The sequence below is a fragment of the Equus asinus genome, chromosome 3 (assembly GCF_041296235.1).
Source record: "Equus asinus isolate D_3611 breed Donkey chromosome 3, EquAss-T2T_v2, whole genome shotgun sequence".
NCBI classification, from domain to species: Eukaryota; Metazoa; Chordata; class Mammalia; order Perissodactyla; family Equidae; genus Equus; species Equus asinus.
In genome coordinates this window covers 160,819,725-160,845,320 of record NC_091792.1, presented here as the reverse complement: position 1 = coordinate 160,845,320, position 25,596 = coordinate 160,819,725, and the positions used below count along the sequence as shown (strand labels likewise).

Genomic DNA, 25,596 nt, shown 5'->3' with positions numbered 1-25,596 from the left:
CGCCTCCTTTCCACCCCCGAAGCAGGGGCACGGACGACCCGCTGGGCGCCGGGTCCGCGCCGAACGTGGGCTGACCCTGCGGCACCTCCCACACCGGCCGCGGACGGCTCCCGCGCGCGGCGCGTGTGGACACCGGGCGGCGCGGAGAGAGCGGCGCCGCGGGCCCAGGTCCCCGCTCCTCGGCCGCGCGCCCCGGGCTCGCGGGCGGCGATTGGGCGCGTGGCCGTGACGTCACCGCGCGCTCGTGCGCTCCGGACTCCGGCTCCGGGCTCCGGGCTCCGGGCTCCGGGCTTTCGGTTTAGCCGCAGCCCGGCGCGCGCCCGGCCGAGTAGCGGGAGCGGGGCGCGCGCTCGGCGCTGGTCTGAGGCGGCTCGCGGGGTCCCGCGGCCCCGGCCCCCGCCTTGCGCCCCCCGCCCTGCGGCCCGCGGCCCCCGCCCGGCCGCCGCCCCTCGCCCCCCGCCCGGCCCCGGCCGCCGCCCCCGCCCGGCGCGGATTTGAAAAGCCCGGCCGCAGCCCGCGAGCGCGGCAGCCAATCAGCGGCGCGCACTTTCCCGCGGCTTCTGCGAGGCGGCGGCGGCCCGGCGGCGGCGGCGGCGGGCGGGAGGCGCGGGGGCGGGGTCGGCGCCGCGCGCGGAGAGCCTCGGCCTGGCCGCGCTGCGCCCGCCGCCGCCGCCGCCGCCCCCTCCCCTCCCTCGGCCCTCCCTCCCCCGCGGCCCCGGCCCCCTCCCCGGTCCGCCGCCGCCGCCGGAGCCGCCGCGCCCGGAGAGCCGCCGCCGGAGGATGCGACGCACAACAGGTCATTGGAACCGCCGGCCCAACCGCCGCGGCCGCCGCGGGCCTGAGGGGCTGAGGGGCCGAGGGGCTGCGGGGCTGAGGCGCCGAGGGGCTGCAGGGTCGGGAGGCCGAAGCGCCGAGGGGCTGCGGGGTCAGAAGACCGAGGCGCCGAGGGGCGGCGGGGCTGAGGGGCCGAGGCGCCGGAGGGCTGGGGAGGCCGGCGGGCGGGGGGCGGCCGCGGCTAACGGGGCCGGGCGGGCGGCGGGCGCGGCCATGTTGGGCCCGGCCGCCGGCGGCTGCACCTGTGCCGGCCTGCGGGCCGGGCGGCCTTTGTTCGCGGCGGCGGCGCCGGGCGGGCCGGGCCGGCCTTTGTGAGGCGCGGGCCGGGGCCGGGGCCGGCGGTGGGAGGGGCGGGCCGGCCGGGGGAGGCGCTTTTTGTCTGCGGAGGGTCCCTGGGTGACACTCGCGGCGCGGACGCCGGCCGTTGGTCAGCGCGGGCGCCGGGGAGCCGGCCGGGCCTTGGCAGGTGGAGGGGCCGCGGGGCCCCGCCCGGCCGCCGGCAGCCGTCGGCTCAGCCGCGCAGGAACGCGCCGCGACCGCACGGCCGGCTCCGCGCCGCCCGCAGGAAGGGCGGTTAAAATCTCGGCATTTAAAAAGAGCCGGTCTCGAGTTCGGGAGCCGAGAGCGTGGCCCCGCCGCCGGTTCGCGCCTGCTCCCTCGGCGCCCGGGACGGGCCAGCCGCGGGCTTGACATTCAAGTCGAAACTTAGTATCGCGGCGACCTTCCGAAGTTAATCATCTTCAGGCCGATAATTAGGGCTCCGGCGCGCGCGTGTGCGCGTGTGTGCGCGCGGTAGCAGGACCTGCGGGGAGCAGCCCGGCGCGAGGGGCGTGAGCTCGGAGCGGGTTAGGGAAGTTCCTGGCGCTGACAACCCACGCTCAGACTTGCAAGGCTTTGACTTTTAAATGAGTTAAACACCAAGACGTGTGTTCCTTAATCACTCGGCAAGTTAAGTCCCTCCCATTGGTGTCTCGCATCGATTATCTTGACTCTATTTTGTGTGTTTTTTAAGCAAGATGATCAAGGTAAAAAATAAGTCAGAAGCCATCCCGTTTGGGCAGCTGGGACTGTCTTTTATTTTCCCAAATGTTTTAAATGTCCTAGTTACGTATTTCAATGTGGTGAGAGCAACAATATTAGAAAAGCGCAACTCCAAACAATGACATGAAGGAAGCAAGTCGTGTTAGCACAGCCCTTTCCTTGTGTGCTTGGTGTGTGCTCCTACACCCCACAACGGGCCATAGTTCAAATCTAAACTGCCGGCTGGAAGTGGAGAGGACTCATGCCTTAAGCACGATTACTTTGAGTCATTTCCTTTTCTTTTCTTCCATTTTCTCAGACGCCCAGCAGCCTTCAGTTCTGGGCTGATGGCTGGTAAAGTGAGGGCGTACTGCAAGGTTGTGCGTTTGGGTAAGCTTTTGTGAAGAACTCTGCTGTATTCAGTACAAAAATCCTCCCCTCCTGACTGCATTACTACCAATCAGGTTGGCCTCTGATTCCAGAGGTAAACCTTCCAATTGAAGAGTATCAGATAAGTAACTTTATGAATTTTGGAGAACGATGGACAATTTATTCTTCTATGTGCACATATGTGATATATTCATATGTAGTGTGTAAACATAAATTGAAATGTGGGGAGACATACAGAGCAAAACAGTAAGGTAAACAGACTACCAGGTGTGGCTACTGGGCTTATGGTTTTCATGCAACCGATTTTTTCAGGGCTGTTAGAACTGTACCTGCTTAAATGTGAGGAACTAGATGAAGAGGAAGTCAGAATTGCAAGAATTAGAAGTCAGGAATTAGAGACCCTGTGGCTTAGTTAAAGAAGAGTGGGTCGAGCCTTCCACCTATTTGGATGTCCTCGCCTATAAGTAGTCCAACTTTCAAAGGTTTACTCATATGGCAGAATGTAAACTAATTAGTTACTTACTTTTTTATGGTTTGATGCTTCAGTGTAAGATGTAAAAATAGGTGGAATTGGACTTACTAAGAAGTGCTGGTGAGAGGACAGAAAGCACTGTAATAAAATGTGTGCTATAGAAGATATAGGATTCTTGTCACCAAGCACATATAAAAGGATGTGGTAAGGTAGTGCTGAAGTTCATAATCCAAATTTATTTTGCCATGCCCTTTCAATCTGGACAGATAACCTTTCTAAATAAATGCTTTAGTTAATCAGCAGGAACTGAAGGTATAAGACTGTACTCACATATTCTGGTATACATGTTTTCTTTTTTTGGAGGTGAACTGCTTGGTTATAGAATGTATGTAGTTTTGAATATGCATCCTAGCCTCCTGAGCCTCACTCTTCTCTTTTACCAGACTGCAATAAATGTGTCTTTGTTCCCCAAATATGTAGTGCCCTGTCCTGACTTCAGGCCTTTGCATGAACTTTTGTTGGGTGTAGCCCACTGCTTGTCTTCCCTTTTTAAGCACAGAGTGTCCAACCTTTTAGTGGCCATATGTGAACTTTCTCGCCTGTTGGATGAACTCGGAGGTAGGAATCTCATAGTCTTGGGCACCCTGGCCTCTGATGGTGCCTCCTCATGGCAAGCACTTAGTAAATGCTGAATAAATGGGCGTATAACTTAGGATAAACAAACAGTCCATTTTAATTCCAGTATCTGGCCTGTCATGTTGGAGCAGAAAGGGACCTTCTAGAAGAAACGGAGTATGAGAAGTAAGGGGGTGCCCTAAGTTCGCCGTGCTTTCACTGGGGAGCTAAGACCGTTTTTGCCAGGTAGAGCTGTTTCCTTTCTTTTCCTCTTCTCATAGTAGCTAACTCAAATGTTAAATAAAAATTAATTATGAAGCATTGCAAGCATGTAAGTACAATAAATAATAGAAGAGACCTGTACCTACCGCCAAGTTGAAGCAGGCAGTGATGTTTCTACTGCACTTCTCTGTATCACTGGGCAAGGTAAAAAGAATATAAAGTATACAAAATACAAAAGAGGTGACATGTAAGTTCTAGAGGATTAGGTTCATACTTTACAAACTATGTTTATATGATTTGTTAATTTCTTTTTCAAGAATGGTTATTTACAGTAAGCACTTTGGGGAGAAAAAGACTTAAGTTGGTTACCCCAGGGATTTGTCAGCATTTTGCATTTGTCTGTTGGTTGCAGTATAGCTTTTGCAGGAGTTGATTGATTTGATGAAGTTTGGTTTGCTAGTTTAGAAAATCCAGACAGACCTCAAATTAATTTTGTTCTTGAGCCTGTGTTCCAAAAAGTAAATGGCCAAGATGAGTTTTCAGAACATCTTAATTTCTGTAATACTTAAGGGTATATCTCAACAAAATATATGAGGATAGAAATTGCAGAGTGTTGGTTGAGCTGAATGCTGGCCTACAGCTCAAAACCCCCAGTAATGAGACTTCCTCAGTGAGTGTCTAGAGAAACAGTGTTTTATCTTACTGGAAGGAGTTGGGACCTCCATTTTTAAGTTGACTGGGTTGTCATTGAAAACGTTGATATGAATTAAGTTTATGTGTTTTTGCTGCTGTAGTACAGAGGCTGACAGATCAGAAAGTGTGTTTCTGACTTCAGTTTTAGTACCCTCAGTTAGCTCTCTATACCCTGCCTGGCCTTTCTGAAATGCCCATGTGATCATGTGAGGCCCCACTCTTCAAGGATCTCTACTGCCCTTGGGGTTCAAGACCAGTCTCTCCCCGGGCTTTCTGCCTCTCACTGCCCTTCTTATTTTGCTCTCACCTGATTTCTTCAGCCCATCTCTTGCTTCCATGCTTTTCCCTTGGGCGTTTGCATGGTCAGTTTTTGCCTCTCCTCTCCACCCCACTTCCATATACACACTGCACACACCCCAATGCATCTGTGGGCACAGCTGGCTTTTCCTGTTAATTCCCTCTCCTTCAGCTCTCAGCTTGGAGCTCACTCCTAGAAAGCTACCCTTGGTTCCTTGCCTGTTTTGGGAGGCCCTCGTAGGTATGTCTTGAGCACTTTGTGCTTCAGCCCCCTTTCCCACTCTCCATTCTCATTCTGCTACAGCCATCCTGGCCTCTGTCCTGCCTCAAACACTGCAGCCATACTTGGCCTCGGGCTGATGCGCTTACTGTTCCTTCTGACTGGAATGCTCTTCCCTGGACACCTGCGTGGCTTACTTCTTGTCTGCCTTTAAGTCTTTGCTCCAACTTCCCCATCTCAGGCACCTTTCCTGACCACTGATTTAAAATACTCTCTTGCCCATCTGGCACTCCCCATCTGCCTTAGCTTTTTCTCCATAGCACTTATCTTCAGATGTTATGTGTGTTTTACTTATTTTTTGTGTGTGTGTTCCTGACTAAGTTGAGATGTCTATAAGGGCGAGGATTTTTCTCCTTTTGGCTTTGATTGCTGTCATACCCTCAGTGCCTAGAATGGTACTTGAGTCACTGTCAGTCATTCATTCAGTGACTTTGAATGAACAGACCCTTAGCCCCTTGTATGACGTCGGGTGTATAATATATCTCAGAAGTTGTTTGGGTGAAGGGGAGTGGCATGAGCATGCTTGCCCTGGTGTGAGGTTGGAAAGATGGAGGGCCATGGGCAGGTGACGAGGTCAGAAAGGAGGCTCGTGGACCAGTGCTAGAGAACAGTGGCCTTCCCAAGGCAGAGTAGGTAGGGGGAAGAGTGGACAGATGCAAGAGAGGGGGCCAAAGCGACACTGATGAACTAGGTCACAGCATGGGGCTCAGAGTAGGAGGAAAGAGTTGGCCCAGGTGATTCTAGTATTCACAATTTGAAAGATTGGATGAATGGGGCACCATTTTTATCTCACTGTGAACTAGTGTAAGGGAAGTTGGGCCTAGTTTCTGACCTACCTCTGTTCCTTCCAAAAAGCAGCTCTGGTCTCATCTACCAGCTGCAAATGTGTATCCCTGGTGCTTTACTTTTCACCCATAAGAGGAAGCCCTAGATCTTGAGCGTGATGTCTGATCCCTGTGTGTTTTTCTAGCATCCTTGCTGGCCAGTCCCTCGTGGCTGTTCTGAGATCTCATTGTCACGCTGCTGCAGCTCTAGTGGTGAACCATGCTCTATCCCATGGGTCTTTGCATGTGCTGTTGCTTCTCCCTAAGTTGACCTGTTTGGCGTTGCCGTGCTTCTCTTGTGGCCCAGCCTTCGTCTCTGTCTCCACCAGTGTTGCCAGCTCTGTGCCACCCTGTGCATTTGTTTTTCCCAAGTTTGTCGTTTCTTTGAGAATGCTAGGTCCTGTCTTGACAGCACATTGTGTGGGCTCTTTCTCCTCCCTCTTTTCCAGGTTGTGAATTTTTCAAGACGAAGACCCTCTCACTTGTCTTCTGGGCTTCAGGCAGTGCCCAAAGCCATTCAGTTAACAAGTTGAAATAGCTTTTGAGTCTTCTTTTTTTCTCTAAAGATTTTTATTTCATAAAAATGTGAATTCCTAGATTTTTAAAATTGAGATCTATGTTAGAAATAAGAGGCTTCTGTGTTGCTTCCCCCCAAAGATTTGAAGTTGGTGCCATCTGTGTAGAGCTTCTCCCTGTGAAGCTTTGAGCAGCAAATCTTCTTTACCTCATCTCATTGACTCCTCACAGCAGGAAACTGAATCCCAAAGATGTTAAGTAATGACCCAAAGTCACAAGGCTGTAAGTAATTAGAACTCCTGCAGGGCCTGACCTCTGCTTCTGTACTCTGGGAACTTACTGTTCTGCCTCTCAGGGGACATTTTAACGTGTCACTATCTATATGTGAATAGGAAGGGGGGCCATAATATTTTTGTTAGTCAGTGTGGCAGTGTACTTCTGTCAGACATTTCTTCATTCATTGAGTATCAGCTGTGTGCCTGTGATGAGCCAAAACCTATGTCCTTGGTTCCGTGGAGTTTCCAGACCTGTGAGGGGGATGAAACAGGGGAGAGACACTGGACAAAAAGATGACAGCTTTGAAAAACCTGTGAAATAGTCTTGCCAAATAATTGAACCTGAATCCGATCAAGTTTCTATGTCCTACAACCAATTTACAGGAAATACGTGGGGGAAGGGAACATGTTAAACTACAGTGCAGCATCACCATTGGTGGAACTCAGAATGTGGGAAACTAAAAGACCAGTAATCTGATCTCTTCGATAAGGGAAAAAAAAGAAGGGGGCTGTAGATGATAAGAGATTGGAGGCACATCAACTAATTGCACTATGTAGGGCTTATTTGCATCCAAGACAGGCCAATTAGTTAAAGACACGACTAAACACCACTTACAATATTTGAGACAATTAGAAATTGGAACAGTGGTTAGATTGGTTATTGAGGAATTTTTATTATTTCTTTAGCTACCATAGTGGTTTTGTTGTGTTTAAGAAAAGAATTTGTACCTTTTAGAGATGCATACAGGTATTTACTGGTGAAGTGATACACCATCTGGGATTTGCTTCACATTTCTGTGAAGAAGGAGTGGTGAGTGTGTGGCTGGATCGGGACTGGCCTAGGTTGATGGTGGTATGGGTATGTGGGGCTCCCCCTTTTCTATCTACCTATGTGCGTCTTCAGAATTCTCCATAAGAAAAAGAAAAAAAAGGGTCATGAAGGAAAGATTGGTGTCTCTAGTAGCATCCATAGGGAGCTTATACCTAACTGGGGACTGAGTATCAGGAGACTTCCTGATGGGATTGACGCTGGAGCAGAGAGCAGAAGAGTGCTTGGTAGAGGGTGGGCATGAATATTCCACATGAGGGAACAACCTGTGCAAAGACTCCACGGTAGGAGTGGAAAGAAGGCTGGTTTGACTGGAGCAGAGGGTGAGGGTAACTGTGCAAAACAAGGCTGCAGAGGTGGTGGGGGGCAGGTTCTTTTAGGCTGTATTAAGGATTTACATCCTAAGAGCAATGTGAGGCCCTGGAAGTGTTTTAAGCAGGGGGAGTGGGTGTAATGTGAATCTATTTTCTTTGGGAAGTGCATTTCTGAGAGTCCTCTGCAGAGTTGGTGATGGGAGGGTTAGGGAAGAGTGAAGAGTGGGTACAGGAGACTAATCTGTGATTACCACCTGTTCTGGTTAGAGTCTTTCCAATTATCCCTGCTTTGGGTACTCTAGGATGGAACAGCCCTGCCCCCTTGAAATTTGGTTTGGCCACATGATTTGCTTTGGACAGTGAAAAGTGACATGTAACTTCTGACTGGAAGCTCTAAGAGATGTCTGCTTTATCACACTCCCTTTTTCTGTCTCTAATTGTGGAAACACACAGATAGGTAGTATGAGCAAGACAGAAACCCAAAGATTTGGGCTTGTTACTGTACCATAACCTAGTTCAGTGGTTATCAAAGTCTGGTCACCAGACTGGCAGCGTCAATCACCTAGGAACTTCTTAGAAATGCAGATTATCAGGCCCTCCCTCGACCTACTGAGTCATAAGCTCTGGAGTGGGGCCCAGCAATCTGTGTTCTAACAAGCCCTTCATGTGATTCTGATGCTCTCGATGCTGAGAACTACTCCCTGCTAGTTTGCTCATTGATAAGCCAGTTAGGAGACCGTGGTGGTAGTCCTGGTGAAAGACTACTGTGGTGGTGGGCCAGCAATGAGATTGTGGGTGTGGAGAGAAGTAGATAGGCTTAGCTAGGAAGGATTCTGGAATAAAACTGATAAGGTCTGTTGTTTGGGGTATGAGAGATGTTGGGGGAGAGGTGTCAGTGATGGCCCCTAAGTTTTTGTCTGACAAAACCAGATGGATGGAAGTGCCATTCACTGTCCAGACAAGATATTCTTTCTGTAAGCATTTACATTTACTTCAGTTTCAAGTTTCAGAAACAAGGAGAAGCCTATAAGGAATTTTTAAAAATTTTATTCACTGCTTTGCTCAAACTGCTTTGCACAGTTTCTCTGTGAAGCCCATGTTGATCCCCCCATTTGAAATTGTACATTCTCCTGATCCCCTCTGGCTGATTATTTTCCACTGCAGTCATCACCTTGTTTATTGTCCCCCACCTGCCCTTCTTGGTTGAGTGGAAGCTCCATAAGGCAGGGTGCTTGTCTCGTTCATTTCTGTGTCTCTAGGACTGTGCTGCACCAGCAGGTACTCAGTGTACATGAGCTGAATGGGATGACTGCCTGTCATATCAGCGCTGAACGCTATTACTGTAGCCAGACCAGAGAGCAGGCAGCACACTTCAGACTTGAGGATGGCGAGGAGGGAGTGTGGCCAGCTCAGAAGCCCTCAGGTTTTGGTCTGTGTGTGACCTGCGTGTTGCTGAGCCCTATCTGGTGTCTGGGTGTTGAGGCCCCTTGCTTCTCATCTGTTCAAATTCTTTCACGTGAGAGTCTGAGATGGCAGTGTGAACTGACACGAGAGCTTAGAGAATGTCTGACTTCAGGCAACTTACTCTTCCTCAAGTGGGAGAGAAAAAGCATATTTCAGTGGAAGCAGCACTACCCAGTTTAAAAGCTTACAAAAGAGACTGAGAAAGTTGTGTGTTAGGTTTTTATCCTTTTTATTCTGTATCTGAAAATTGTGTACTTTATTTGTGGAAGATGAGTCAGGATTATGTATCGTGTTAACAGTTTCTTGGGTTCTTTTCTGTTGAGTTCTGAAATCTGCATTAGGAATTTATTTCTTTAAAATTCAACTGCTTGTAACTTTGAAAAAAATAATAGTGATTCTTGTGTGTCCAGTGTCTACCTTTTGGAGGCTAAGCTCGTGTGCTTTTCTCAGATACCAGTATGCTCTTGGCTGCTTTAGGGATCTCTGTGAATTAGCAGAGTATATCAGTAAAGGGCAGAAACAGGGCAGCACCAGTGCCCTACTGTCAGGCCCCTGCCGTGAGTCAGTGGAGTGTTATTGAGAGCTATCTCCTGGTTCAGAAGAAATAGTAACAGAATAAATCTTAGGACATTACCCTCTCTGCTTCCTTTGGAGAGGGGCCCTGGTAATTTTTGTAGGTTGATAAACTTCTGTGATAGAGGAAATCTGTGTCTTAGTGGCCCATTAGAAGTGAAAAATGTGTTTTAATAGGACCTTGCCCTTGCTTTACATTTTGCCCCTCGAGGACTCCTTGGGGCTGAGCATAACACTGGTGCGTAAAGGGCACACACTGGGTGTTTGAGTAGAGCTGCTGGCTACTTGAGCCTGGCCACTGTTCTTGACTGTGTCCTCTTTGTGGGCTGTCCTTGTCTCATAGAAACCATTGTTGCCTCCCTTGGTCTCCACCGACTGCTTCTCTTGTTCTCTGCTATGGGCCAGAGATCTCGGAGCTGATTTTTCTTAGCTACCCAGATCCCGACACCCCTCAGCCCTTGTATCTCTTTGTGAGTTTCTGGTACAGGAATGATGGGCAGGGTATGATGCAGCCGAAACTGAGTTGTGAGTTCCAGCCTAGAGTTTATAAAAGTCTTATTTTCATGGGTGTGCAATTTTTTAACACATCATTGAGGCAAAAATAAAAAGCTTAATTATTAATAATAATTTTATAATCGGAAAATATGTTTTATGAAAAATTTGTATGATACAGAAAAGTAGAAGGAAACTTATAACTATAATCTCACCAACCAAAATGTTTGGGTATATTTCCAATTTGTCTTTTATCAAACTGAACCAGGTACTCTAAAGACAGTTTGCTCTGAGGGTCATAACAAAATATAACAGTATTTTGCCTCGCTCTGCCTCCCTATTCCACCAAGGCAACTGCTTTACTCTTTCAGCTGTTTCTTGGGATATCTGTACTTAAAAAAAAAAAAACTTGCTTGCTTTGCTGAGTTGGGAACTTTCAGGTTTATATTTTATGTGTCACGTTCTATCTGCAGGAGATAAGAATTTAGCTTTCTTTCCCTCCTGACCTCCTACTTCCCTTTCTCCACTTCTTCCCAATATTGTGGTGTTTTGGTTATCTATTCCTACGTTATAAGCTATTCCAGAACTTAGTGGCTGAAAATACAACAACATTATTTATTTAGTTTTGCAATTTGGTTATGGTGTGTCAGGGTTAGCTTGTTTTTGCCCTAGGTGGTGTCAGCTTGTTTTATTTGTGTGGCTGGTGTGTTGTTATTGGCTATTGGCTGGAAAGGGGCTGTTGGACATGGGCCTTAATTCTCCCCAATATGGGCCTTCCCATGAGGCTGCTTGGGCTTCCTCATAGCCTTGTGGCAGGTTCCATGAAGGAGGAACTGAAACTTGCCGGTCCTTGTAAAGGCTAGGCTGGCTCTGGCTTGGCATCACTTTTGCCATATTCTCTTGGTGAAAGCAGTCACAGGCCCAGGCCAGACACAAGGGTGTGGAGAAATAGACTTTATCTCTTGGTGGGGGGTGGGGTGGCAAACAATTTTTGGCCATCTTTAATCCACCACAGTTTTATAATACTTTTTGGTTTAAGTGGATATTTGTCAGCTGTTAAGATCGGTCAGCTAAAGCACTGTGATGGGTAATATTTACTTTCTTGTATGGCTTTTTGTTTTCCTGGTGGAAATAATTATGTTCTTTTTCTATTTGCTTGGTTTTCCGTGCATCTATTACTAACCTAGCCCAGGTTTTCCAAATGAACTGTATAAAAAGCCTTTTGCAATGGTTAGTTACACTTGACTGTCATTTCCTTGTTTTTTTCTTGGAGACCTTCCTCTGGGAGCTGGTTGTCTTCCTGCTCCAGACTGGACTCTTCCATAGGCCTGAGGCACAGCTGTACATTCTTACTCTCTGAGATGGACCACCTGTTTTTTGGGTCTCATGTCTTTTGTGATTTACCTTCATTTTTGGTGATATATCTTCTGGTAGTTATCTTAGAATGTGTGGGAGGCAACATTTTTTGAGACTTTGCATGCTACAATGATCTGTTCTGTGCTTATATTTGATTGATAGCTTGGCTGGGCATATAATTTAGATTGAAAATAATTTCTCTCAAAAATTTGAAGACAGCTTCATTATTTTTGGGCTTTCCATGCATGTTTTCTCTTTTTAAGAAACCTAACGTTATCAGGGTTTCTGATTCTTTGCATGTGACCCATTATGTCTGTGTCCTGTCCTCCCCCCCCCCCCCCCCCCCCCGCCCCGGCCCCACCCCGTGTAGGTCTCTTTTGCATTTATTATGCTGGGCACTTGATGAGTCTTTTTGACCTTTTGATTCTGGGACATCTTGAGTTCTTTCTTTCTTTTTTTTTTTTTTTAAAGGAAGATTAGCCCTGAGCTAACTGCTGCCAATCCTCCTCTTTTTGCTGAGGAAGACTGGCCCTGAGCTCACATCTGTGCCCATCTTCCTCTGCTTTATATGTGTGACGCCTCCCACAGCATGGCTTGCCAAGTGGTGCCATGTCAGCATCCGGGATCCAAACCGGCGAACCCCAGGTGGCAGAAGCGGAACGTGCGCACTTAACCGCTGCGCCACCAGGCTGGCCCCATGAATATTTTCATCTTCTCAGTAAGAAACCCCATACCTATCGAGCAGGCACTCCCCATTCCCACTCATCCCCCAGCCCCTGGTACTTACCATCATACTTTCTGTCTCTATGGATTTACCTGTTCTGGATGTTTCATTTAAACAGAATCATACAATATGTGGCCTTTTGTGACTGGCCTCTTTCACTCAGCATAAATGTTTTCACGGTTCATCCATATTGTAGCATGTCTCAGTGCTTCATTCCTTTTTATGGCTGAATATTCCATTGTATGGATAGATCACATTTCTTTTATCCATTTATCAGTTGTTGGACATTTGGGTTGTTTTTTGCTTTTAAGAATAATGCTGCTGTGAAAATTCTTGTACAAGTTTTTATATAAACATATATTTTCAATTCTCTCTTGAGGAGATACCTAGGAGTGGAATTGCTGGGTCACATGGCAACTCTATGTTTAACTTTTTGAGGAACCGCTACCTTGTTTTCTGCAGCACCTGTACCATTTTATGTGCTCCACCCCAGCGGTGTATGAGGTCCAAAGATTTGACATATTACACTAAGAATATATAGAGCAAAACTCAGTAACGGGACCAGGAAAGATATCAACTTCTGTATCATCATAAGGTTAAGATTGGGGTTGCAGGGGAGAGAAGCAGCACAGATGAGTAGGCCCAAGGCTGACATTGAGCTTTGCCTGTGACTCTAAGTTTCTTTGCAGCCAAATGAAACAAGAAACAGTTCAGCTAGAAAGTCTTCATTGTCATAGATGCATTTCTGCAGGAGAAGCAAAACTTTTGCTGGAAGTAAATTCTAAATTCTATGAAATAAAGCTTTTCATTAGAGAATTCTTTTGAAGTAGCGGAGTGGTCACTTCCCTCAGCTCCTGCTCTCTAGCAAACTGTACTGATTTTGTTGTTCTTTACATAGAGTTCTTTGATATAAGAATGAAGATCCTGTCATCATTCACTGAAGGCAGAACCAAAATATCTTCCAGATAGATTAGTGTGAAATGTTAGAAAACAAGGGAATGTTAGGGTGTATGTGTATGTAAACTATTTTTGCAAACTTTGATTTTCCATTTAAGTCTCTCTCCTTTCCCTGGAGGAATGACTTGGAGCTTGGTTGCTCTCCTGGCTTGGCTCTGGGGCATGTCCTGAAGGCCTTACTACTGTCCCAGCATCGAGATCTCTTCAAGGTGATTCTCTGCTCAATTAGATTCACAGAATGAACAGAGTGGGCTGCGGCTGGACATCTGAATAACTGGAAGGGTGGTACAGTGAGGCCTGGTGTGGCTCTGGCATCGGAGCCTTGGGGAAAGGAGCTTTGGGGCTTGCTTAGCCCTGGTCTGGGAGGGACGTTCTTCCTGCCACCTTCTCACCCTCCATCCCATCTTTCTCTTTACTCTTTCCCTAACATATCATATCTATATTTTAAAATCTCTGTCTCTTCCCTCAGGAATATTAGCTCCACAAGAATAAGCTACGTGCTTTGTTTACTGCTCTGTTTCCAAGTGCTGGAACAGGGCCTGGTGCTCAGTGACTAGTTCTGACTGTTGATTGTTCCTTTCGTCCTTCCCTCCACGTTGGGGACCCCTCCTCTATTCCATGTGGCTCTGTAGGGGTCTGCTTAGCTTCCCCAGCCACTTAATCTGTCAGGTCATATTGTATATATTGTGTGAAATGTAAGGAATTAATTACATAATTCTTAAGAGCTTATTACAAAAAGCAGCAATCTGATGCTTAACTCTCCCCACCCCATTCCTGCTTCCTTGGAAAACCACTGATAACTCTGAGCTGTGAGTTTCTGGTTTAACTTCCATATTTTCAGTTTTTTATTTTTTTATTTTGATAACAAAGATTGGCCCTGAGCTAACATCTGTGCCAACCTTCCTTTGTTTTATGTGGTTTGTTGCCACAGTGTGGCTTGACAAGTGGTGCTAGGTCCGTGCCCGGGATGCGAACCTGCGAACCCTGGGCCACCGAAGTGGAGTGTGTGAACTTAACCACTACACTGCTGGGCTGGCCCCTCCATATTTTCAGTTTTTACTCTAAGTGTTTCAGTGTTGTCTTTCCTTTTTACAATGATTATATATTACATTTGTTATTTTAGGACATTTTAAAGGGAAGAATATTTATGAATAAGAGAAATTAAGTTATTAGTCTTCCTTTTTTTTTTTTTTAAAGATTTTATTTTATTTTTTCTCCCCAAAGCCCCCCAGTACACAGTTGTATATTCTTCGTTGTGGGTCCTTGTAGTTGTGGCATGTGGGACGCTACCTCAGCGTGGTTTGATGAGCAGTGCCATGTCCGCGCCCAGGATTCGAACTGACGAAACACTGGGCCGCCTGCAGCAGAGCGCGCGAACTTAACCACTCGGCCACGGGGCCAGCCCCTAGTCTTCCTTTTACAATAGCACGTCTCTAACATAGATTTGATTCCTCCACATCAGCTTTCCCACCTTTGACATCTGTAACTCTTATTCCTCTGTTGTCTTTGTCCTTGTGGATTTATACTTTTTTCGAAATTCCTTTACTGTCATTTTAATTGGGGTTTCTGGAAGGAATGCAGATAAGTGAGAGAAGGGAAGCCTCATGTTCTTTTTATATATAAAAACTGTTTTAGAATGACCACTCTCCTCTTACTTTTTCATCCTTTTCTTTTAACTTTACATTCTTGCTGCAGTACCTCTTTTAGCATTTCTTTTGTGAAAAGAATATATATAAAACTCCCTTAGTCTTTGCATGTCTGAAAATATATTTTGCCTCACATTTGAAAGATAATTTAAATGGGAAGTTATTTTCCCTTAACACTTTTAGGAGACTCCATCATCTACTCCTATCTGTTGAGGCTAAATAATGGTCTGTGTTACCATTTCTCTTCTTGTACTGAAGTCTGGCAAATTAACTTGTTATTTATGGGTATTTAGGTTTTAAGATTTTCTTTTTATCCCTTCATGTTCTCTAGTTTCAGTATGATGTGTCTAGGTATTGATTTGTTTTTATATATTTTGCTCAGGACTCTGGGTGCTCTTTTAATTCAAATAGTTGAATCTCCTCTCATCTCTGGAAAAATTACCATTATTATCCTTTTGAAAATTGCTTTTCTCCCATCCTCCCTAGTCTCTCCTGAAACTCCATTGGAATGTAAGCTCCCTGAGGGCAGAGTATTCTTTTTTTTTTTTTTTTGGTAGTAAAGTATACATAATATAAAATTTACCATTTTAGGGGCTGGCCCCGTGACTGAGTGGTTAGGTTCGCGTGCTCCACTGCAGGTGGTCCAGTGTTTCGTTGGTTCGAATCCTGGGCGCGGACATGGCACTGCTCGTCAAACCACGCTGAGGCAGCGTCCCACATGCCACAACTACAAGGACCCACAACGAAGAATATACAACTATGTACCGGAGGGGCTTTGGGGAGAAAAAGGAAAAAATAAAATCTTAAAAAAAAAAAAATTTACCATTTTAACCATTTTTAAGTGTACAGTTCAGTGGTAATAAGCACATTCACACTGTTGTGCACCCATCACCACCATCCATCTCCAGAACTTTTTCATCTTACAGAACTGAAACTCTGTACCCTTTAAACACTACCTCTCCATTCCCTTCTCCCCCATTCTCTTGGAACCATCATCCTACTTTCTGTCTCTATGAATTTGATTACTCTAGGTACTTCATATATAAGTGGAATCATACAGTATTGATCCTTTTGTGATTGCCTTCTTTGGCTTAGCATAATGTTTTCAAGGTTCATCCTTGTTGTAGCATGTGTCATAACTTCATTCCTTTTTAAGGCTGAATAACATTCCATTGTATGGATATACCACATTTTATCTATTCCTTTGTTGATTGGAAATAATGCTGCAAATACTGTTTGAGTCACTGCTTTAAATTCTTTTGGATGGGAAGACTTTATTTATTGTTTCTGGAGCAGTTTTAGATTCACTGCAAAATCAAGAGGAAGGTACAGAGATTTCCCCTATATCCCTTGCCCCCCACATGCATAGCCCCGCCCCCCCCATTACCAACACTCCCCACCAGATGGTACATCTGTTACGATTGATGAACCTACATTGACACATCATAGTCACCCAAAGTCTGTAGTTTACATTAGGGTTCACTCTTGGTGGTGTACATTCTATGGGTTTGGACAAACGTATAGTGACATGTATTCACCATTGTACTATCATACAGAATGGTTGCACTGCCCTGAAAATCCTCTGTGTTCCACCTGCTCATCCCTTCCTCCCCTGAACCCCTGGCAACCACTGATCTTTTTATCTCCTGCATAGTTTTGCCTTTTCTAGAATGTCATAGAATTGGAATCATACAGTGTGTAGCCTTTTCAGATTGGCTTCTTTCACTTAGTAATATGCATTTAAGGTTCCTCCATGTCTTTCTGTGGCTTGATAGCTCATTTCTTTTCAGTTCTGAATAATATTCCATTATTCCATTATGTGGACATAAGTTTTCAACTCCCTTGGGTAAACACCAAGGAGTGAGATTGCTGGATCATATGGTAAATGTATGTTTAGTTTTGTAAGAAACCGCCAAACTGTCTTCTAAAGTGGCTGTACCATTTTGCATTCCCACAAACAGTGGATGGGAGTCTCTGTTGTTTCACATACTCTCCAGCATTTGGTGTTGTCAGTGTTCCAGATTTTGGTCATTCTGATAGATGTATAGTGGTATCTTGTTTTAATTTGCATTTCCTTGATGATATATGATGTGGAGCATCTTTTTGTATGCTTATTTGCCACCTGGATACTTTCTTTGGTGAGGTGTCTGTTAAGGTCTTCAGCTCATTTTTTTAGTTGTGTTGTTTATTTTCTTATTGTTGTTTTAAGAGTTCTTTGTATATGTTGCATATCAGTCCTTTATCAGATATGTCGTTTGCAGACCTTTTCTCCCGTGTGTGGCTTGTCTTTTCATTCTTTTGACGTTGTTCACAGAGCAGAATTTTTTTTTTTTTTTTTAGTTCTAATTGGCTTTATTCAGTGATTCCTGAATAGGGCAGCATCCCATCTAGCAAGCAGAGAGATACTCCCAGAAGATTTTTTCTTTTTAAATGAAGTCTTATCACTGATCTCTTTCATGGATTCTGCCTTTGGTGTTATATCTAAAAGGCCAGTGCTAAACCCAAGGTCATCTGGGTTTTCTCCTGTGTTAGCTTCTAGAAGTTTTATTGTTTTGCATTTTACATTTAGGTCTATGATCTATTTTGAGTTATTTTGTGAAGGGTGTAAAGTCTGTGTCTAGATTCATTTTTTTGTATGTGGGTGGATGTCCCATTGTTCTAGCACCATTTGTAGAAAAGGCTTTCTTTGCTCCATTGTCAGAGATCAGTTGAGTATGTTTATGAGTCTCTTTATTCTGTTCCACTGATCTCTTTGTCTGTTATTTTGCCAGTGCAACACTGCCTTAATTACCATACCTTCATAGTAAGTCTTGAAGTCAGATAGTGTCAGTCTTACAGGTTTGTTCTTTTCCTTCTATATTGTGTTGGCTCTTCTGAGTCTTTTGCTTCCCCACATAAACTTTAGAATCAGTTTGTTGATATGCATAAAATAACTTGCTGGGATTTTGATTGAGATCGTATTTAACCTATAGATCAAGTTGGGAAGAACTGACATCCTGATAATACTGAATCTTCCTATTCATGAACATGGAATATCTTTCCATTTATTTAGTTCTTCTTTGGTTTTATTCATCAGAGTTTTATAGTTTTCCTCATATAGGTCTTATATATTTTGTTAGATTTATTCCTAAGTATTTCATTTTGGGGGGGGGGTGCTAGTATAAATGGTGTTTTTAACTTCAAATTCCACTTGTTCATTGCTAGTATATAAGGATGTGATTGGCTTTTGTGTATTAGCCTTGTATCCTGTAACCTTGTTATAATTATTTGTATCAGTTCCAAGAGTTCTTTATTATTTGTTTTCAGAGCGTTTTTTGATTCTTTCACATTTTCTGTGTAGATGATCATGTCGTCTGTGAACAAAAGACAGTTTTATTTTCTTCCTTCCCAATCTGTATATCTTTTATTTCCTTTTCTTGTCTTATTGCATTAACTAGGACAGCAGAATATTTTTTATCACATTTTGTTCAATGCTGTAACCCTAGCACCTAAAATTCAGTGTCTGGCACATCGTAAGCACTGTAAATTTTTGAAAGAATGAAACACGAACGTTATGTCTCTTAACCCCTCTTAAATTATATACTTTTTTTTTGAGGAAGATTAGCTCTGAGCTAACTACTGCCAATCCTCCTCTTTTTCCTGAGGAAGACTGGCCCTGAGCTCACATCCATGCCCATCTTCCTCTACTTTATACATGGGACGCCTCCCATAGCATGGCTTGCCAAGCGGTGCCATGTCCACACCTGGGATCCAAACCAGTGAATCCCAGGCCACCAAGAAGTGGAACATGCAAACTTAACAGCTGTGCCACCGGGCCGGCCCCTTAAATATTTTTTATCTATCAGCCATATGTCTTGGTGATTTGTTTGGATTTGTCTTCTATTATATATTTAGCTGTGTTCAGTCTGCTATATTCAGTGCAACTATTGAGTTTTTTATTTTAGTGCCTGTTTTTCTTTCCAAATCTGCGATTTTTGAAAAAAATATTTCTTATTCTGTGGAAGACCTTTGATATTACCCTATGCCTAGCTCATTGGTTATTACTCTCTGATGGTGGTGGTTTTGCATGCTGTGTAATCTTTGTCTCCTCGCTCACTTCTGCAGAGAGATCTTCCAGATGTGCTCTGGGCTGTAGAAGCTCCCCTGAGCGGTTTCCCAGCTGCCTTTGCAGGGCCCTGCCAGCATCATGCATACTAGACCCATTTTTATGTAAGTTTCTTGGCTCAGAATTTGGGGCACCACAGCCTTCTGAGACAGATTTCTTGAGAGAGATTCTGTCTCCCCAATGGCTTCTAGTGGGTTTTTGCTGAGGGCTCAGTCCTGGGCTGGCCAGTGGCAAAGCTCAGATGATGATGGTGCTGTGACAGCAGACACTCTGGTCTGCTCTGGGTGATGCCTGCTATTTCTCCTCAATGGCTATGACTACCCTGTGGGGCTGGTCCTCTGTCCTCAAGAACTGGAGTGTGGATGAGAGGGTGCAATCACTTGCCATAGTTAGTAAGTGATAGAGCCAGAATTCCAGCCCAGGCAGTGGCCTTCACACTCTGTGCTCCAAACCACTCTAGCCGGCCACTCTCCACACCCTTCTGACCTGCTCTGGGCTATCTGAAGGGAGCCTAGACCCTTGCTTTGTGTCTCAGCTCTGTATTCTGGCTGCCAAGCCCAGCCCTTGAAGCCTGGAGTCCTGCCCCATGGAACCTGAGCCCTGTTAGGTTGATTGCTGTTCCCTCTTCATTTCTGGACCCAGAGATTTCCCTTTCTTGCTTTGAATTAGGTGAATTAACTTTTTTCTTTAACGAAATAATTTGGCTGTCTTCACTGGAAATCTCCTGTAATGTGTTAACATAGTGATATAATATTAATAGAGTTTCTGATGTTGAATCATCATTTTTGGATAAACCTTCTTAAGCTGTGGTGTCTTATGTTAATATTGTAATGACTAGGTTTGATTTACTTCTGTTTCGTAATTTTTCTTTTTACAATCATGCTCGACTGAATTTGGCCTGTAGATCTTTTTTGCATTCATTTGTCTCGTTTTCGTATGAGAGTCATGCCAGCCTTGTGTAAAGTTTTGGGAAACTTTCTATTATTTTCTATGTTCTGGAATAATTTAAACAATAGGAGTGATATATTTATGTAATGAGTAATACACAGCACTTGAAAAGACTGAGCTAGACTTGTATATCAACATGGGGAAGTAAAGATATGTTGATCAAATTACAGAGCAAAGGTACAGTACGATAGCATTTATTGAAATACAAACTCCATACGAGAGTTCTGTGTTAATGGATAGATACCATAGACTGGAAGGATGCATAGTAAATTCATGATGAGGATTGCCTTTGGGCGAGAGTAAATGAACTTATGTTTCCAGAATAAGTAGACTGCATGTTTGCTTTATTCATTCATTCTTCACCGCAGACCTGTGGAAGGCAGTACTTGGAGCCAGACTGCTTGTGTCTGGCTGCTGCCCCTCTGTCTTCTAGCTGTATGACTTGGATGTCACAGTCTCTGCAACTGTGAAATGGAATAATAATGCTGCCTTGCAGTGTTATGGGTGTGAAGAGCCAGAACCCGCCAAGAAGCTACTGAGGGCATTTTTTGGTGGTAGGCTGTCTGATTAGATGAGTCTGGCTTCTCACTCCTGGGAGCCCCTGAGGTTCTGGATGTGTTTCCGTTTCTAGTTCTCAGGTGTGGAGGAGTACCACAGAGTAAGCACTGAGTACATATCTGTAGTTGTTGTTATCCAGAGTTCTTTTTTCTTTCATGTAAAAAAGACTTGGGGCAAATGTGGCAGAATGCTAAAAATTGTCATTTTGGAGTGGTGGGTATATGTTTGTCCTCTTGTTCTTTGTACTTTTCTACTTTTAAACTCCCTCCCCCCCAATATAAGAATGATTGGTTATTGAAGGGTGGTGCCACTCGCCAGTGAAGCTCTCTGGGCTTTTCTTCTGTGGTTATTGGGCTTTTCAGATTTTCTACCTCTTGGTTAGGTTTTATATTTTTCTTGAAATTCTGGACAAAGTGAAAGATTTTCTAACTTATTGGTATAACTTTGGAAAAATCAAAAACCCTAGAAAGATAAAATTAAGTGGTCAGTGACTTGCAGTGCTGTGAAGAAAGTAAAAGCTTGACCTCTCTGGAGGGGCCCTTGCCTTTAAGAGTTCTCATGGGTAGAATCCTGGGAAATAAGCAATCCGCAGTCAGATTAGGAGGAAAAAAATGACAAAACACACAAAGAAACAAGCACCAGGAATGAAAATAAAAACAACAGTAGAAACATACCTCCAAAGACCAGGTATTTAAAAATTATATTTAATATATTCAAGGATTTAAAAGAAACTTGAAAATAACAACAGAAACAAGCAATGTTGAAAAGTGTGGTTCACACACAGGTCGTGATTAATACCGATTTAGGCTTGGAGTTAAATCCTGGTCCCATGATTTCCTAGCCTTGTGACCTTGGGTATGTTCTAAGGGAAGCCAGAAATATGAATTTTTGTGTAAAATATCCCAAACTTTAATTCTTGGCAACTAAACTCTTATCTATCTATTGGCTCTACTTCTTAGCATTATTTTCTTAGTGGTTGCTCTAACTAGGATTGCAGTTTGCATCCTTAATTCATCACAGTCTGCTTAGAGTTAATATTGTTCCACTTCATATAAAATACAAGAATCTTGCAACTGTCTAGATTTGTTTGCTCCCTGTCCGATGCTACAGTTGTCATATGTATTATGTGTATTATTATACATGTTAAGTTATAATCCCTACAGTGTTATAAATTTTGCTTAGTTATGTGAATTTTAAAGAAACTAAGAAGAACAAATAGTCTTTTTTTGTGTGTGTGTGTGAGGAAGATTGGCCCTGAGCTAACATCTGTTGCTAATCTTCCTTTTTTTGCTTGAGGAAGATTGTCCCTGAGCTAACATCTGTGGCAGTCTTCCTCTATTTTGTATGTGGGACGCCACCACAGCATGGCTTGATGAGTGGTGTATAGGTCCATGCCCAGGATCCAAACCTGCAAACCCAGGCCGCCAAAGTGGAGCACACAAACTTAACCAGGCCAGCCCCCAAAATAGTCTTTTATATTTACTCATACATTCACCATTTTTGGTGCCCTTCATTTCTTCCTAAAGATCTGAGTTTCAGTCTGCTCTCATTTCCCTTTAACCTGAAGAGCTTCCTTTAGCATTTCTTGTAGTGTAGATCTGCTGGTAACAGCTTCTTGGTTTTTATTTCTTTTCAAATATATTTTGTCTTTATTCTTGAAGGATATTTTTTCTGGATATCAAATTCTAGGTGGACAGTTGTTTTTTTCCCCCATTACTCAAAACATGTTCTTTTGCTGTCTTCTGGCCTGTTTCTTGTGGGAAATAAATGATCATACACATGATAGTTTTTTGTGTAATTGGTCTTTTTTTCTTCTCACTGCTTTTGAGATTTTCTCTTTATCTTTGTTTTTCAGCATTTTGACTGATGTGCACCTGGGTGGGGTTTTTTGGTTTTTTGGTTTTTTTTATTGAGTTCATAATGGTTTTACATCAGTGTGAGCTTTCAGTTGTACATTCTTTCTTTCTTTCTTCTTTTTTTTTTAAGATTTTATTTTTCCTTTTTCTCCCAAAGCCCCCCAGTACATAGTTGTGTATTTTTAGTTGTGGGTCCTTCTACTTGTGGCATGTGGGTTGCTGCCTCAGCGTGGCTTGATGAGTGGCATCATGTCTGCGCCCAGGATTCTAACCAGTGAAATCCTGGGCTGCCAAAGTGGAGTGCGTGAACTTAACTACTTGACCACGGGGCCGGCCCCTGTACATTCTTTCTTTCTTTCTTTTTATTATTATTATTATTATTTTTTATTGAGTTAATGATAGGTTACAATCTTGTGAAATTTCAGTTGTACATTATTGTCTGTCAGTCGTGTTGTAGGTGCACTCCTTCACCCTTTGTGCCCACCCCCCACCCCACCTTTCCCCTGGTAGCCACTAATCTGTTCTCTCTGTCCACATGTATAAATTCCTCATATGAGTGGAGTCATACAGAGATTGTCCTTCTCTATCTGGCTTATTTCACTTAACATAATTCCCTCAAGGTCCATCCATGTTGCAAATGGGACAATTTTGTTCTTTTTTATGCCTGAGTAGTATTCTGTTGTATATATATACCACATCTTCTTTATCCAATCATCAGTTGATGGGCACTTAGGTTGCTTCCACATCTTGGCTATTGTAAATAATGCTGCAATGAACATAGGGGTGCATGGAACTTTTGGAATTGCTGATTTCAGGTTCTTTGGATAGATACCCAGTAGTGAGATAGCTGGGTCATATGGTAGTTTTTAATTTTTTGAGGAATCTCCATACTGTTTTCCGTAGTGGCTGTACCAGTTTGCATTCCCACCAGCAGTGTGTGAGGGTTCCCTTCTTTCCACACCCTCTCCAATATTTGTTATTTTTAGTCTTAGTGATTATAGCCATTTTAACAGGCATAAGGTGGTATCTTAGTGTAGTTTTGACTTGCATTTTCCTGATGATCAGTGATGTTGAACACCTTTTCATGTGTTTATTGGCTATCTGTATATCTTCTTTGGAAAAATGTCTGTTCATCTCCTCTGCTGGGTGGGTTTTTTTTGATATTTATCCTGCTTGGAGTTTGCTGAACTTCTTGAACTTGTAAATTTGTCTCACTAAATTTGGGAAAGTTTTCTGGCTTTTTTTTTTTCCCCCAAACATTTTTTCTGTCCAATTCTTTCCCTCCTCTCCTTCTGGGTGGAAGTGGGAATCCAGGCGTTTTGATATGGTTCTATTGATTGCTGAAGCTCTGTTCTCTTTTTTTTTTTAAGATTTTTTTCTCTTTTTTAGGCAAGATAATTTTTACTGATCAATTTTCAAGTTTCCTGACTCTCATATCTATTATGCTATTAAGCCCATTCAATGATTTTTTTTTTATTTCAGTTATATTTCTGTTATAGAATGTCCATTTGGCTTTTTTTCATTGTTTTTGTTTCTTTGTTGCTATTTCCAATTTACTATTTTGAATATTTTTTCCTTTCTGTCCTTGAGCATGGTTATAATAGAACTTTGAACTCCTTATCTGCTGAATTTCAGTATTTGGGCCATCTCAGGATTGGTTTCTCTTGTTTCCCTGTTTCTTCATGTGTTTAGTAATTTGGGGTTATATCCTGGATATTGTGAATGATATGCTGTAGACACTCTGGATTCTATGTTCCCCTTAAGAGTGGTCTTTATTTTTGATTTTTTTAAAGATTTTATTTTTTTCCTTTTTCTCCCCAAAGCCCCCCGGTACATAGTTGTATAGTCTTCCTTGTGGGTCCTTCTTGTTGTGGCATGTGGGACGCTGCCTCAGCGTGGTTTGATGAGCAGTGCCATGTCCGCGCCCAGGATTCGAACCAACGAAACACTGGGCCACCTGCAGCGGAGCGCGCGAACTTAACCACTCGGCCACGGGGCTGGCCTCAAGAGTGGTCTTTATTTTTAATTGTGCTAAGATACATAGAAAATTTGCCATCTTAACCATTTTACATGTACAGTGCAGTGGTATTAAATACATTCATGTTGTTTTGCAACCATCAGCACCATCTGTCCCCATAACTCTTTTCGTCTTGCAAATCTGAAATTCTTTACCTATTAAACAACAACTCCCTGTTCCCCCCTCCCCTACCCCCCAACAACCTCCATTCTGCTTTCTGTCTCTATGGATTTGACTCCTCTAGGACCTCATAGAAGTGGAATCACACAGAATCTGTCCTGTTGTGACTGGCTCATTTCACTCAGCATAATGTCCTCAAGGTTCATGCATCTTACAGCACGTGCAAGAATTTCCTTCTTTCTTTAAGGCTGGAATAACATTGCATGGTGTGGATGGACTACATTTTGGTAATCCATTCATCTGTTGATTGACATTTGGGTTGCTTCCACATTTCAGTTATTGTGAATAATACTGCTGTAAACATAGGTGTACAGATATGTCTCTGAGACCCTGATTTCAGTTCTTTTGGGTATTACCCAGAAGTGGAATTGCTGGCTCACGTGGTAAGTTTTAGTTTAATTTTTTGAGGAACCTTCATACCATTTTCCACAGTGGCTGCACCATTTTACACTCCCACCAACAGTGCACAAGAGTTCCAGTTTCTCCACATCCTCGTCAACACTTGTTGTTTTGTGTTTTTTTGATAGTAGCCATCCTCGTGGGTGTGTGGTGGTATCTCATTGTAGTTTTGGTCTTTAGAGTGGTGTTTTGAGTTGTTTTTGTATAGCAACTAGAGTCTCCTTTCAGTCATTTTACAAGCTAGGCTACTTGGATTCTGCCTCATACATGTGTCAGCCTCAAATTTGGGCTGAGCTTATATGCGGAATTCGGCCCTTCCCTTCCTGGCTCTCTCCTGTTAGAAGTGCTCCCTTTTGTACAGCTGTTGTGGTTCCCTCAGGCTCTCCTCAGGCACAAAACTAAGAACCCGGACATTGGCCCAGCACTGCTCCTTTCTTTAAGAGGTGACCTCCATTTATCTTCCTGCTTTTGGTCTCTCTCCAGTGCCGTCAGGTAGTTGATTTTTATATTTTTGTCCAATTAGTCTGACATGAGCTAGAATAGGAACCTACTCTGATTTACTTTTAAGAAAAATATTGTGTGAGTCACACACAACACCTTTATATGTGTTCAGGTGTTAAAAGATTGTCTTGGGCATGTGAAGCTAAACTGGAACTTGGAGTTGTTAAATTTGCTCTCTTTTCTTCTGTCCCTGCCTCAGCTGTCTGGCTTCCACCCCATTTGTTTCTGTGGAAACTGCA

At 43.9% G+C, this 25,596-nt stretch overlaps 1 protein-coding gene across 4 annotated transcripts in view; it reads left to right on the top strand.

The window, feature by feature from the left end:
* Positions 1–654: 654 nt before the first annotated feature.
* NSD2 (nuclear receptor binding SET domain protein 2) overlaps positions 655–25,596 on the top strand; it is an 85,615-nt gene continuing 60,673 nt past the window's right edge. For 3 of the 4 annotated variants that reach the window (XM_044767975.2, XM_044767972.2, XM_044767978.2), the window contains exon 1: positions 655–796. The gene's annotated coding sequence lies outside the window, so the exon portion shown is untranslated. Of the gene's footprint in view, positions 797–24,535; positions 24,598–25,596 lie in introns of those variants that run through there. The other variant, XM_070506365.1, reaches the window with a different exon arrangement.